General features: G+C 42.7%; 1 pseudogene across 1 annotated transcript in view; it reads right to left on the reverse strand.

The window, feature by feature from the left end:
* Window positions 1-1,620: 1,620 nt before the first annotated feature.
* LOC308258712 (T-cell ecto-ADP-ribosyltransferase 1-like) overlaps window positions 1,621-14,601 on the reverse strand; it is a 41,792-nt pseudogene continuing 28,811 nt past the window's right edge. Inside the window, exons 2-4 of the transcript in view lie at window positions 6,270-6,399; window positions 2,759-2,828; window positions 1,621-2,295 (exon numbers count right to left, since the gene is read on the reverse strand). The product of the transcript in view is annotated as a T-cell ecto-ADP-ribosyltransferase 1-like (transcript). The remainder of the gene's footprint in view (window positions 2,296-2,758; window positions 2,829-6,269; window positions 6,400-14,601) is intronic.

A 14,601-nucleotide genomic window follows, 5' to 3' on the forward strand; every position in this document is an offset into this window, starting at 1 on the left:
GGACCCCAGGCCACGAGCCATGATGGATGTAAAGGCACGAAGGCCAGAAAGCCAGGCAGCTTAGCCAAGGATGGGAGAAAGCTCTCGGGCGGCACTTCTTATCCATCCCAGGCTAGAAGCAGTAACAGCCTTTTTTGGTGTTCTCAATTACCATTTTCAGCCATTACTGATACATCTTTGCCAAGGTTCCTTTCCTTTGGTTTTACCAATTCTGCCTTTTGTCATTCCAGCCACAATTCCTGTGCACATGGCCCACCGTGAGGCCCACTCACATGGATTCAGCTCAGTACAACTGCAGCCATCTTGAATGGTAACAATCATTATTGTCCCAGAGAAAACCCCATTTTTCCTTCCATAGTTTCTCAGCAAATCCAAATAGACAAAGCCATTAGAGAGGTATGTGGAGCTTTACAACTGAACCCTGACTCCAGAAATGTGCCTGGTCCCCTCCTCCCCTTTCCCAGTAATGGTTACCGAACCTAGGAGCACTCTACCACTGAGTTATCGCTCCAGCCCTTTTTGTTTTTTATTTTGAGACAGTGTCTTACTAAGTTGCCCAGGTTAGCCTTGTGATCTTTCTGTCCCAACCTCAAGAGTAGCTGGGCTTACAGGTGTGCATCACCAAACCCAGTTCTGACTCTTTTATACTGGCTTAACATAAACTAGATACATGCCAGCTAATATGCAGTCATTTCTGTCCTAAAACATACATAACCCTCTCTTTTTTTTTACCACAGTTGCAGGGATCCAAGTGGTCTTGCTGGTATCCAGGACCGCGCTTTCATCAGCAAGACCCTAGTGAATTGCACTCTGCAATTGTAGATTTGTCTGCCCCTCTTTTTTTCACCCCCAGAGCAACTTAGGGACGGTCCCTCGCAGTAGGACTGAGTTGTACTGGAAGACCTTTGGAAAAATCTTTCGGTTATTAGATTCCTCATTCCAACAATTGCTCTTCAATCTGGTCAGTCACTCCTAGGGGAATGTTCTCGAACCTGACCAAAACCTGTGAACTCTCCACACTAGAAACCTCAGGGTCCAGCATCCTGTTTTCTGACCACACCTCTCAGTCTGTCTTCCTAGAACATCTCATAGAGAGCCGGGTCCCCAGACCTCCCTCCATCGCCACAGCCACCTGCTCAGTCCCAGCCCCATCCCTCGCCAGGATTACTGCAGCAGCCACACCCTTTGCCTGGACCCAGGTCTCCCCACTCCCCTGGCCCTTCAGTGTGCCCCGACATGGCACGCTCCGTGGCCGCTTCACCTGGTGGCCAGCGGATCTTTCTGACTTTCTGTACAGCAGGGGTGTTTGGGGTTTGGCTGGACTAGAAATAGCCTCATATCTCTGAGCCTGAGCTCTCTGTTCCAGGACAGTATTCCTGTTTTTCTAGGAACCTGAGACTCTCTAGCAGTGGACTGGAGGCCCACTGTTCTCGGCCCAGGGGGCTTCTGTAGTGAGCACCCTCCATCTATTTCATGATTGCCCCAGTACCTCCAGTACAGACTTGGCCTCACCTAAACTGCTAAAATTGCTGTCTTGTCTGCTGGGGATTTTAGTAGAACTATCATAGAAGCAATTTAAGTTACTCTTCATTTTTTGAAATCATCAAGGACATTTTTATTCTATTTTTTATTAGTTTGCCTTACAGTGACTTTCTGATACACTTCATACCTTGGTATCAACACCTCCTCTTCCTGCAGATGTATAGAGGATGCTTTGATATCAACACCCAAGCGGGTTCTGATGACAGTGTCTTGTCATCACCAAGAAATGAAGAAACAGCAACACGGAGATCCAGAGATGATGAAGCAAATTGCCCCATAGTACACTACCTGCCCTGCTGTAATGAGATTTAGTTTTAGCTCTTCTAAGAACCCGGTAACGCGTCTGTGTCCTGAGAAGCTGAAGAGCTCGCGTTAAGTAGGAGCAGAAGGCCTTGTACTAAAACTTATGTGAGTTCTGGCAGAATTTTCTTATAGCTCTGCTAAAAATCTTTTGCAATATCTCCAGTTTAGTCCACTAGAACCATTCTGTACAAATCACTGAAATTTTCTGAATAGCTTATCTTGCTCTTTATTTCCTTCAGTGTCCTGCCTTTCCCCATTCAGTTTTTAATCATTTATTTGTGTTCAGTTTTTCTCTTAACAACAGAGGTGCCTTTTCCTCCACTTATTCGATACAGCCCTCATACTGATCATCAAATGCGTTGTAACCACATCCAGCACGGGGAGCAATGTCAGGCCAGACACTGGAGGGTCCTTTGGCTTGTTTGCTGAGCAACCAGCACGTACGGGAGGCTGCCCAGAACCCACAGCATGGGCTGCTTGTGCAGCATGAGATGTGACATAATCCAATCCCAGGGCTCATATATGGAACAGGTATGAGTGCAATCTCACTATACTGTGAGTGTTACAAAAGCTAAGCTTTGAGACTCTGTTTTGTTTACTGGTAGTATTTTTAAATTCCTTTTCAGGCCAGGTGCAGTGGTGCACACCTGTAAGCCCCTTAATTGGGACACTGAGATAGGAGGATCGCAGATTCAAGGCCCATGCGGCAAATTGGTGAGACCTTGTTTCAAAATAAAATAGGGCTGGGGGAACACCTCTGGGTTCAATCCACATACACACCACAAAAACTTTTCAGATTCATGCACTCTAACTGGCTGTAGCTTGAAACTCAACTCTGGGAACTGTCTTGTCTTAAAAATGAGGGAAAAGCCAGTTAGCAGGATGCAGGTTAAGAATGGGCAGTGCATATTACATGCTGTGTTAGCCACTGAGTTAGCATGAAGATGTACACTGCTTTGTCTAGAAGCAATGTCATCTTCACACTAAAAGAAAAACCTGCAAACAGCAGTGTAAGTGAGGTGTAAACATGTGTTCATTGTATGTTGGTGCATCCGTCTGTGTTAATGAATTGCTACTTCAAATCCAGACGTCCGGGCTCCTATTTACACTGCTTCCTGAACAGCTAATTAGGATTCCTTGTAAACATCTCTGCCAGGGGCTTGCTCTAGGAAAGGTCTAGCATCCAGTCCCCAGTAGGGAGCTTTAGTGAAACAGTCACTCCTGGTAACAGGCAGAGCTGCGGGTCATGTGGATGTCTGTGAGAGAAATAGATAAAGTTTTAGCAGCCTCTTCCTAGACACTAACATTTTACTCTCCCTTAGAGAAACACTGTCTTTTCACAGATGCTTTAAAATTATTCTCAAATTTTGTTAACTTGGGGGCTCAAACTCAAGTCAGTACATCTATCTATCATCTATCTATCATCATCTTTTCTTTTTGGTACTGGGATAAACACTCAGGGCATTGTGCATGCAAGGCAAGTGCTTTATCACTGAGCTACGTCACAGTTCTCAACACTCTTTTTTTTTTGTACTACTGGGTATTGAACCCAGGGGCATTCTACCTTCAAGCTATATTTCCCAGCCCTAATTTATTTTATGTTTTTTGAAACAAGGACTACCTAAGTTGCTAAGGGCCTCATCAGTTGTTGAGACTGACCTTGAACTTGTGATCCTCCTATCTCAGCCTCCCAAATCCTACGATTACAGGCTTGCACCACCAAGGCCAGCTCAACATTTCTTTTAAAGATTTTTCTTCTTTTTGAGTTAATGTCTTACAATGTTGCCCAAGCTGGCCTTGAACTTCTCGAATCAAGGGATTCTTCTATCTTAGCCTCCCAAATTGCTGAAACAGATGAGAAAGTCATTCATTTTTCTTTTCTTTTTTGCAAGGGCAGTGCTGAGAATCAAACAGGGGACCTTACGTCTGCTAGGCAGGTGCTGTACCACTGAGCTATGTCCCCAGCCAATACTTTGAATGTCTCCTAGTGTTATCAGCTTTCTCCATGATCAGTACTATAATTTGGATATGGTTTTCCTCCACAGGTTCATGGGCTGGAGGCTTGGTACCGGGTGTGGCAGTGTTGAGGTGGTGGAACCTTTAAGAGGCTTTGTGGGAGGTAATTGGTCATCAAGGACATCTCCCTTAGAACAGATGAATGCGGTTCCTTTGGAACCCCGGTTAGTTCCTGCAAGAGAAGTTGTTATGAGGACAGCAAGCCTGGCCCCTGTTTCTCTCTGGCTTCCCGTCTCCCCTGTGATCCCTTCTGAACATGACACATAGTTCTCTGCCATGTCCTGATGCGCCCGGGGGACCCTCATGCAGGTGCCTTGAGGTCTAGACCTTCTGGCCATCAGAAGTATCAGCAGAAAACCACCTTTTAAATTTACTTTATTTTATATTTGTATTGGGAATTGAATTTAGGGATAATCTACCTCCAAGCTATACCCCTAGCCCTTTAAAATGTTTCATTTTGAAGCAAAGTCTTACTAAGTTGCTGAGAGTCTTGTTAAGTTGCTAAGGCTGGCCTCAAACCTACAATCTTCCTGTCTCAGCCTCCCAAGTACTGGGATTATAGGTGTGTGCCACCATGCCTGGCTCGTATCTTTTCTTTATAAAGTACCTAGCCTCAAATATCTTGACATAGCAACAGAATACAGACTAATGCAATCAACTTGCCTTATTAATTACTATACCTAATGAATATTCAAATACTTGATATTTTATAATGAATATATGTTCTTTGTAACTTTTTTTAGGAATAGAGATACAAACTACATACTCAGCACTCAGCAAGTCAAAGGACAAAATATGATGGTCACCCCACTTTGGGTTGATACCCACTCCCTTCATTTCTTCCTGCTTGAAGCTCTTTGAAAATTTTGCAAATTTATCTCTGAACTCTAAGTCCATTGTATTACTTTCCACAGAATTTTGGCTTAGCCTGGACAGTAGGTTATGCTCTACCCAAACCTTGAGAATGGCAGAGAGGGGCTGTGAAACATTTAACTGTTCTTAGTGAGAACCTTTGCTGTAGCTCCTGGCCCTACTATTACCTTGGCTTGCCATCCCCTGAGCCATTTGGGGACATCCTAGACATATAACAGACTCGGTAGCTCAGAACTCTAGTAGAGACTGTCCCTCTCTATATATATATCTATACTTATTATGGATTAAAAAAAGAATTTTCAACAATCATAAACCAACTATAATCAACTGTTTGAGTTGCTGACCTCAGGGTCATCTTTGTTTACCTACACTAACCACCCTCCTGGATATTAAAAAAAAAAAAAAAAACTCACTTCAACATGATGTCGAGATGGGATAAACAAATATTTAGAATGAATTTTTTGAAGAAAAAAATGTGCCTGCGAAAGCAATGTTTGCTTTGTTTCTGAGAGGCAGAACATTCAAGTGATTGTACCTTCCCCAGTTCCCTACACTGCTGAAAGGCAGGGATGACACCGAATGCCGGACATTGAGAAGAAACTGAAGTCGGTATTGAGTTACAAGAACTCTCCTAATACTTGAGACAATCTATGTTTTATAAGATTTTCTTCCTTCAAAAGAAAAAAAAAGCCCTTGGGAGCTGTACTTAATAGGAACATATCCTAGTGAATTAAAATGATGTTTCGCCGGGTGTGGTGGCGCACACTTGTAATCTCTGCACTTGGGAGATGGAGACAGGAGGATTGCGCTGGTTTGAAGCCAACCTCGCTGGCATAAGAGACCCTGTTTCCAAATAAAATATAAAAAAAAATAGGTCTGGGAGTATTGCCCAGAGATAGAAGGGTTCCATCCCCAGTACCACCAAAACAAAAATGATGTTTCAAGATCTTAGCAGATCCAGAATGGTGGTCCATTAAGAACGGCATGCTTGAACCAAATATGCTTTTTGTCTAACTTAATCTCATCATAGAGTAAGCCCCATTTCTAGAGCAACCAAAAACATGAAAGTTAAGTTTAAACAAACCACACCCTGTTTTCTTCGATTAAATAATAATAGTGATGTTTTAATGATGCTACTCTTCTAAAATTGTATCCTGAATTTGGATGCTTTCACATGAAATGCTGTTAAAACTCAAAAAAGTGATGAAAATAAAATCAAAACTAGAAACTTAACATTTCCCTTCAATTCTAAAAGAAGAAATTTTATATTCTGTGGTGATAAGTGTGTTTTTTATAGAATGTAAATTTCAGAATTTTGAGCATGACATATTTTGGTTTTATGGGGAAATTCAGTTTTCTCTGCTAGTATTGACTAGATACAGCCTTTTGCAAAAGCCACATAAATATGGTGCCATGGCTTGGATATTAAGTGTTCCCAAAGGCTCTGTGTTAAAGACTTGGTCCCCAGCTAATGGCACTACTGGGAACTTGTGGAACCTTTAAGAGGTGGAAATTGGTGGAAGAAAATGAGTCACTGAGGGTGTGCTCTTTATGAGGATATTGGGCTGTTGGCCCCCTCCCCCCTCTTTGCTTTTTGCTTCCTGGTGCCCATGAGGTACAACCTGTGCTCTACCAAAACTCTCCACTGTGATGTTCTTCCTCACCCTAGGCCAAAAGCAATAAAGTCAGCTAATCATAAACTGAAACCATGAACCCAAATAAACTTCTCCTCCCTATAAGTTGATTCTTTCAGGTATTTTGTCACAGCAATGGAAATCTGATGAATACACATGAATATTCAACTGAAATATTTTACAAATTGAAATGTGTTATAATTAAGCCGGGCGTGGCGGCACACACTTGCAATCCCAGCATTTGGGAGGCTGAGACAGGAGGATCGTGGTTCAAAGACATCCTCAGCTACTCAGTGAGGCCCTTTGCAACTCAGTGAGACCCTGTTTCAAAATAAAGAATAAACCAGGCATGGTGGCGCACGCTTGTAAATTCCTGCGCTTGGGAGGCTGAGACAGGAGGATCGCACAGGTTCGAAGCCAGCCTCAGCTACTTAGTGAGGCTCTCAGCAACTTAGTGAGACCCTGTTTCCAAATAAAATATTAAATAGGTCTGGGAGTGTAGCCCGGAGGTAGGAAGCCTCTGGGTTCTATCCCCAGTAACACATATACACACAGACACACAGACACAATATACATATAATAAATATACATATATATACATATATAATATACATATATACATATATTTATTATATATACATATATAATAAAAAATAGGGCTAGAGGTGTAGCTCAGAGGTAGAATGCCCTGGGTTCCATCCCCAGTACCTCAAAAGAAGAAGAAGAAGAAGAAGAAGAAGAAGAAGAAGAAGAAGAAGAAGAAGAAGAAGAAGAAGAAGAAGAAGGAGAAAAAGAAATGTGTTATAATTATAAAAACTGGTCTTAAGGGTAGGAGTGTAGCTCAGTGGTAGAGAGTATATTTGGAATGTTTAAAGCTCTGGATTTAATCCCCACACCAAAACCGAAACAAACCCCCACAGCAAAACAAACAAACAAACAAACAAAAATCCTGCACATTTATGTCTGAAAATTATGACTCTATGGGAAAGTTTCACTTAAAATATTCGAGCACAATGTGAATGGATGATATGTCATTCATGTTCCCAGATAACTCTGAATTTATTTCATTATTTTATACTTTATGCTTTCCTAACATTCTTAACTGACTCTTAGGCTTTTTAAGTTATACAGCGTCCATGTAATGAATATTAGTATTTATCCAGTATCTCTCTGTCTTGCCCAGAATCGATTTTGTGGCTTTGGCTCTTGACATGTAACCTCCCACAGCCACAGTCACCCCAGTCCTGATTTCCTCCCAGCTCTATTCTATCACACGCTCTCTCCTCAGGGGACATTCCTAGTTCCTTGACCTTCAGATGCCCTTCCCCTCAGGCACCTGATCTCCAGCAGATCCTTAAAGATTCGTTCTGGTTTTCCTCAGACAGCAGTGCATGAAAGGCTGTGCTCTGCCCTTTTATGCTGGGGAAAGATGTGCTATTGAGTTCAGATTTTATTTGAAAGGGAAGCCAGATAGTTTGTGAACTAGGTAACTTGTATTTTGCTGTTGCACGTTTTCCTTTCTTTATACCAGGAAGAGTTAGGACCTTCCTGTTTCCTCCCCAGGGCATCAGGTGTGGGGATGTGTGTTTTATGACATGCAGGTAGGTCCTGTAAAAAGCAGAGTTTGCCAGTCGATCCTTGCCCCTTACATTTTGGTCTACAGATCACCTGAGCTATTTGAGGAGATTATGTCAAAGCACAGGTAGAGAGGTGAGTGCTTTTTTGAGTGTGGTACTGGAGTTCCTGGAAGTCCTTCTACCTCCGGGCTACACTCCCAGACCTATTTTATATTTTTTATTTATTTGGAAACAGGGTCTCTTAAGCCAAAGAGGCTGACTACAAACCTGCGTGATCCTCCTGTCTCTGCCTCCCACGCGCAGGCATTATGAGTGTGCGCCACCACACCCAGCCAAGGTGAGTGCTTTTAAGGAATATTTTTGCATCCTTATTCATCCCTTTTTATTGGTCGAACACTAAAGCATATAACCAAATTGTTAATTTTGTACACTGTTTCCTCTGAGAACTTCCTGGGGTAGGTGGTTCCAATGTTTTTCCAGGCTCTTGGTGTCCCGGACAAAGAATTGGATGAATCATACACTTGACATATAGCAAGCAGGTTTATTGAAAGCAAAAGAAGTCACTCCTCATAGCAAAGGAAGGAGCCGGTGTTGCTGCGAGCAGCTCAGCAGGGCAGGGCTCCAGCTTGTGCTCTGGGCCTCTTTAATGTGATTTTAGTGGTGAGTGGAGAAGTCTCTGGGTGTTCTCTGAGTGGGTGGAGGGGAGGAATGACATTACCTTATCTCTTTTAGGCCTGTACTTACCCTACACTAGAAGGGTGAAAACCATCATCCTAGTAATATTATAATTAGGCAAAGTTAACCTGAGGTTAGGGCCCAATTTTAAATGTGCATGGGCAGGCAGGGACTTTCCAGGTGGGTTTCTGATTCCTCTCTCCTAAGCTCCTAGACCATACTGATATCCTGTGTTGGGCATGTCTTGCAGACTTGTTATCAGCAGAGGGTTGTCTTTGGTGCAGGGTTACGGTGGTCCCTCTTGCTGCCTGACCTCCCATCTGTGTGTCCTGCCTATATCAGAACTACCAGCTTCTCTTAGTCCTGGATCCTTGTAATGAGCCAGTTGGTTTCCTGTGTATCTAGACCCAGCCATCGGGTAATATGTGTGTGTGTGTGTGTGTGTGTGTGTGTGTGTGTGTGTGTGTGTGAGAGAGAGAGAGAGAGAGAGAGAGAGAGAGAGAGAGAGAAACTTGAGATTGTCTAAAGAGTACTCTGCCTCTGAGCTATGCCAACAGCCCTTTTTATCTTTTGTTTGGAAATAGAGCCTCACTACACTGCTGAGGCTGTCTTTGAACCTGCAATTGTCTTCACTCAGCCTCCCAAGCACTGGGGTTACAGGTGTGTGTCACCACACCCAACTGAACTAGCCTTGATGAGTGGTACCATATAGGTATTTGGGGCAAAAACATGTAATTATTCCCAACGATTCAATGACTGGTGTTGAATTAAAGGCACAGAATACTACTGGCTATGTAAGGGGGGGAACAATGAAGGTCTCAACATTAGTAAAGAAAGATGTTATTAAGGAAGACTATTACAGCCGGGCGTGGTGGCGCACGCTTGTAATCCTCGCGCTTGGGAGGCTGAGACAGGGGGATCACACAGGTTCGAAGCCAGCCTCAGCTACTTAGTGAGGCTCTAAGCAACTTAGTGAGACCCTGTTTCCAAATAAAATATAAAATAGGTCTGGGAGTATAGCCCAGAGGTAGAAAGCCCTGGGTTCCACCCCAGTACCACAAAAAAAAAAAAAGGAAGACTATTACAGCTGGAAGATGCTCAGTGCCTAATGCAGAAACCTATCGGGGACAGGTAGACATGCAAAACTTTTATATACAAAGGACACAAGAAAGAAGACAGTGGCTGTGAAGAAAAAGGAGGGGCTAAAAATGGTGGAGGGGAGTTTTAAGACTTAGCACACTGTTGGGTGTGGTGGCGCACGCTTGTAATCCCAGCACTTGGGAGGCTGAGACAGGAGGACCCCACAAGTTCAAAGCCAGCCTCAGCCACTTAGTGGGGCTCTCAGCAACTGAGTGCGACCCTGTAAAGTATAAAATAGGTCTGGGAGTATAGCTGTAGGTAGAAAAGCCCCTGGGCTCCACCCCAGTACTACACACACACAAACAAAACTTAGCACACTGTATCCAACATTATAGTATCTGACAATGGGAGGCAACACTGTTGCCTGTGGTCATACAGTGGGGTCCAGAGCTGGGATGGAGAAGACAAAAGCGAGGGTAGAAGTCAACATTGAATTTGGCTCACACATAGTCTGCCCTAGTCAGCACAAACTTTGACCCGCCTTATCAGTGCATCCTCTTGTTCAAGATGGGCCCAGAGACACTGTCCTTGACATCTTAGAGCAAGGAAAATCTGAAGCTGATGACTGAGCGAAATGATTCTTTGTGGTGTCATTTCTGAAGAACCAGTTGGACCATCTGTTGAACACCCTGCAAAAGTCCTACAGATCAGGTATCTTAAAAGTTAGATGCCCAGGATGAAGAAGAGGAATATTAATATATAATATCATACTAAAGTAAAAGCTAGCAGCTGAACTCTGAGGGCATCCAGTCCAGTGGATTCTAAGAGGTGGGTAGATTAAAATCTGTAAGCCAGGTGTGGTGGTACACACTTGTAATCTCAGTACTTGGGAGGCTGAAACAGAAGGATCGAATGTTCGGGGCCAGCCTCAGTTACTTAGTGAGGCCCTCCACAACTTAGTGAGATCCTGTTTTAAAATAAAGAACACGAAATAAGGATGGGGGCCTTAGCTTGGAGGTAGAACACCCCTGAATTCAATCTCTAGTACCACACACATACAATATATATAAATAATATATATATGCCATTGTCAACATGATCCACATTATAATGGGAGACTATAGTACACCAATAATATGTGTGTGTGTGTGTGTGTGTGTGTGTGTGTGTGTGTGTGATATACACCTCCATGGACTTGTCAGTACAGTGGTCCAGCATGGGCCAGATATACATATACATACCCCTTCCTGACTTGGTGTCACTGAGAGCTAAGACCTGACAGCCCAGATCCTTATAAGGGTTCATCTACCTTGTTATTGACCTTTGCTCCCAGTATCTGAGAGAGAACTACCAGCTGGAGGATCAATATATAGATAGATAGATAGATAGATTCTACAGCATGACTTGCTGGCTAAGATGTAGACATTCTTGTGATATTGTCCATACTCCTGATTATCTTTCACAGGGCATGCATGACCCATGCATTTTACAGATTTCCTAAGTGGCCCAACAGCAACCAGCCCAGGATGAAATGTGGCCCATGCTGGCCCGCTGTACTGACCAGTCCATGGAGGTGCATATCACATGCTTGGGCTCCAGCTGGTGGTCCTCCTTCAGATACTGGGAGCAAAGGTCAATAACAAGGTAGATGAACCCTTATAAGGATCTGGGCTGTCAGGTCTTAGCTCTCAGTGACACCAAGTCAGGAAAGATGGGGGGAAACTGGCAAGTTGGTTTGGAAGGTTGTAGCTACAAATGGAAGGAAATTGGAAAAACTGAAAATTTGACAAATGTTGACAGTTTGGGCATGATAACAGGAACCAGTCCAATGTATAGGTAGATACCAAAACTGATTTTTATGCACACACACAGACACACACACAGTACTGAGGATTAAACCCAGAACTATTCTACCTCTGATCTCTACCCCAAGTGCTATTTTTTTTTTTTTTTTTTTTTTTTTTTTTTGGTGGTACTGGGGTTCCTGGAAGCCCTTCTACCTCCAGGCTACACTCCCAGATCTTTTTTTTTTTTTTGTATTTGGAAACAGGGTCTCTTAAGCCAGTGCAGCTGGCTTCGAACCTGTGCAATCCTCCTGTCTCCACCTCCCAAGCGCGGGGATTACAAGCGTGTGTCACCACGCCCGGCTACATGCCACAGTTTTCTATTGAAACACAAAACTTGTCCTTAACGTCATCCCTTTTGACTAAAGGTACTTTTAAAGAAACATGCTTCTTGACCACAAAATAAGGCTGGTCCCACTAGATTTGGCCTGCTTATTTACAAGGTGCAGCTGGAAAATGATTTACTGTATAAGCCTTTTAAATATGCATTGCTGGAAGTTTTCACAAGATACCTTAGATTGGACTTTGAAAAGATTCACGAGGCAAAGAAACCAAGCCAAGAATTCACTTTTACTCGCTGTAGCGCAGACTCGGGTGAATTCCTCTCCTCTTGATGTCTGTAAGTATTTGAAGCTTCCTGGGCCTGCCAGGAAATGAGCTTCCTTAGTTATACTTAAAGCTGGGAACCCTGTGAGCCCAATTTCTCCTCAAGAAGGATTTGTGAGCAACGGGTCTAGAAAGTTATCCTTAGATCTTTAATAGTGTCTGGTCATATCTGATTAAATGAGCATCATTTTCATATAAGATAGTCCAGGTAAGGCAATGTTTCAAATTATGTCCTGTTAACAAAAAAGGAATCCTAAGCCAATAACTATATTGCTATGGAAATGAGAATACTCAGTATGACTTCTGAATTGCAGAGGTGTCAGGCAGGGGGAAGAAAAGATAAATGTTTCGTGTCTATCTGCAAAAATGAACAGTCAACTAAATTGTTTCATTTCTGTTTATAAAACTGTTTTGTAAGTTAAACATCTGCTAAATATTTTGGTTTTATTTGCAAAAATAAAGGTTATAAGTATTTTAAGAGAACCTTAATGCATCAGCAATATTCCACACAAAACTCATAATTCTCCTGCATCGTTCCATTCAGCTCCATGTAATTTACTCTTGTTCTGCTCAGTCTTGGATTAGAAGAATCTGCTTCTCTATTAGAGAAAATCAGAAAATCCTGACTGAGATATGGAGTCAAAGTTATTTAAACATGGCACCAGACACCTGTGTTGAACAGCACCTGGCCTATCTCTTTCTCACAGGTCTCTGGCATTCCTTCCCCTCCTTCCACTCCATTCATTTATTTACTTACTCCTTTCTCTTTCTTTTCTTTTTTCCTCCCTCCCTTCCATCCTTCCTTCTATTTATTTATTGCAATTAATTTTTTATTTCCCTCTTTTTGCACTGGGGATTGAATCCAGGGGTATTCTACCTCTGAGATATACTCATGACCCTTATTATTTTAAAAATTGAAACAGGGTCTCATTAAGTTGTGGCGGGGGTGGGGGAATCTCACTAAGTTTCTGAGGCTGGCCTTGAACCCGAGGTCCTCCTGTCTCAGCCTCGCAGCTACTGGAATTACACCATGCCTAGCCTAGTGCAGTCCTCTTTGTTGAAGACTAAACACTGTAGATGATTTGTAAGGACTTTCAGGGAAGTTATCAGAGTACAACAAATGCAAAAATGAAATATATTCATTGTGACAAAACATTTGAAATGTTTATGGTTAACTCATTACTACTAATTTTATTTATTATTTTATTTTATTGGAGCACTATAGTCTTATATCATAATGTGGATCATGTTGACAATGGCATATATTCACACAGTACCTGGTGCTCCCCCCCACTACTCCCTTCTCCATCCCTCTTAATACTGAGTGTCCAGGTTAGCTATGTTATATTCACATGTACACATATTTGAATGTAGCTTTCCCATTAATCAGCCTCAGCCTTCCTCCCCTCCCCTTACTTCCTGGCTTTGCTGAGGTTTCCCCTCCATCATCTGGAGTCCCTCTGGTATCCCTAATACTCCCTCGCTTGAACATATTAGAGAAAACATATGTCCCTTCTCTTTCTGTGCTTGGCTGATCTCACTTAACATAATGTTCTCCAGGTTTTTCCATCTTCTTGCGAATGACATGATTTTGTTCTTCCTTATTGATGAGTAGAATTCCATTGAAAGCCTACAGAATGGGAGAAGATCTTTACCAGTCATCACTCTGATAGAGGGCTAATGTCCAAAATATACAAAGAGCTCAAAAGACTCTACACAGGCAAAACAAACAACCCAATCAAGAAATAGGCAACTAAATGGAATAGACAGTTCACAAAAGAAAAGATACAAATGGCCAATAGATACATGAAAAGATGTTCAAGATCATTAGCCATCAGGGAGATGCAAATCAAAACTACGCTGAGATTCCATCTGACCCCAATCAGAGTAGCAAGCATAAAGAACTCGACAACAAATGCTGGCGAGGATGTGGGGAAAGAGGAACTCTTTTACACTGTTGGTGGGAGTGCAAACTAGTTCAGCCGCTATGGAGATCTGTGTGGAGATTCCTTAGAAAACTGGGAATGAATCCACCATATGATCCAGCTCTACCACTCCTGGGTATCTTTCCAAAGGGGTTTCCAGAGAACTACAGTAACATATGCATACCTATGTTCATAGCAGCACAATTCGTAATAGCCAAAATATGGAACCAACCTAGGTCTCCATCAACAGATGAATGGATTGCAAAATGATGGGGAAAACTACCCATTTTTAAAGGAAAAGATTGAATGAAAATGCAACTAACAAGGAAATTTGGCTTCTTTTGTAGCCTGAAGAACAAATGAGACCACTTCCGGGAAGATGGCGACCGAGAAAAGCGGGGCTTAAGAGCCCTGCTAACAACCAATCTCCATTACCACAAAACCAGCGCCTTTCATAGCCAGAAAACACCATCACCAGAAAAACAAAAAAACCCACCAGGCTCCAGAGAGAAAGCGGACTGAGAAC

Source organism: Muscardinus avellanarius (assembly GCF_963383645.1).
Source record: "Muscardinus avellanarius genome assembly, chromosome: 1".
NCBI classification, from domain to species: domain Eukaryota; kingdom Metazoa; phylum Chordata; class Mammalia; order Rodentia; family Gliridae; genus Muscardinus; species Muscardinus avellanarius.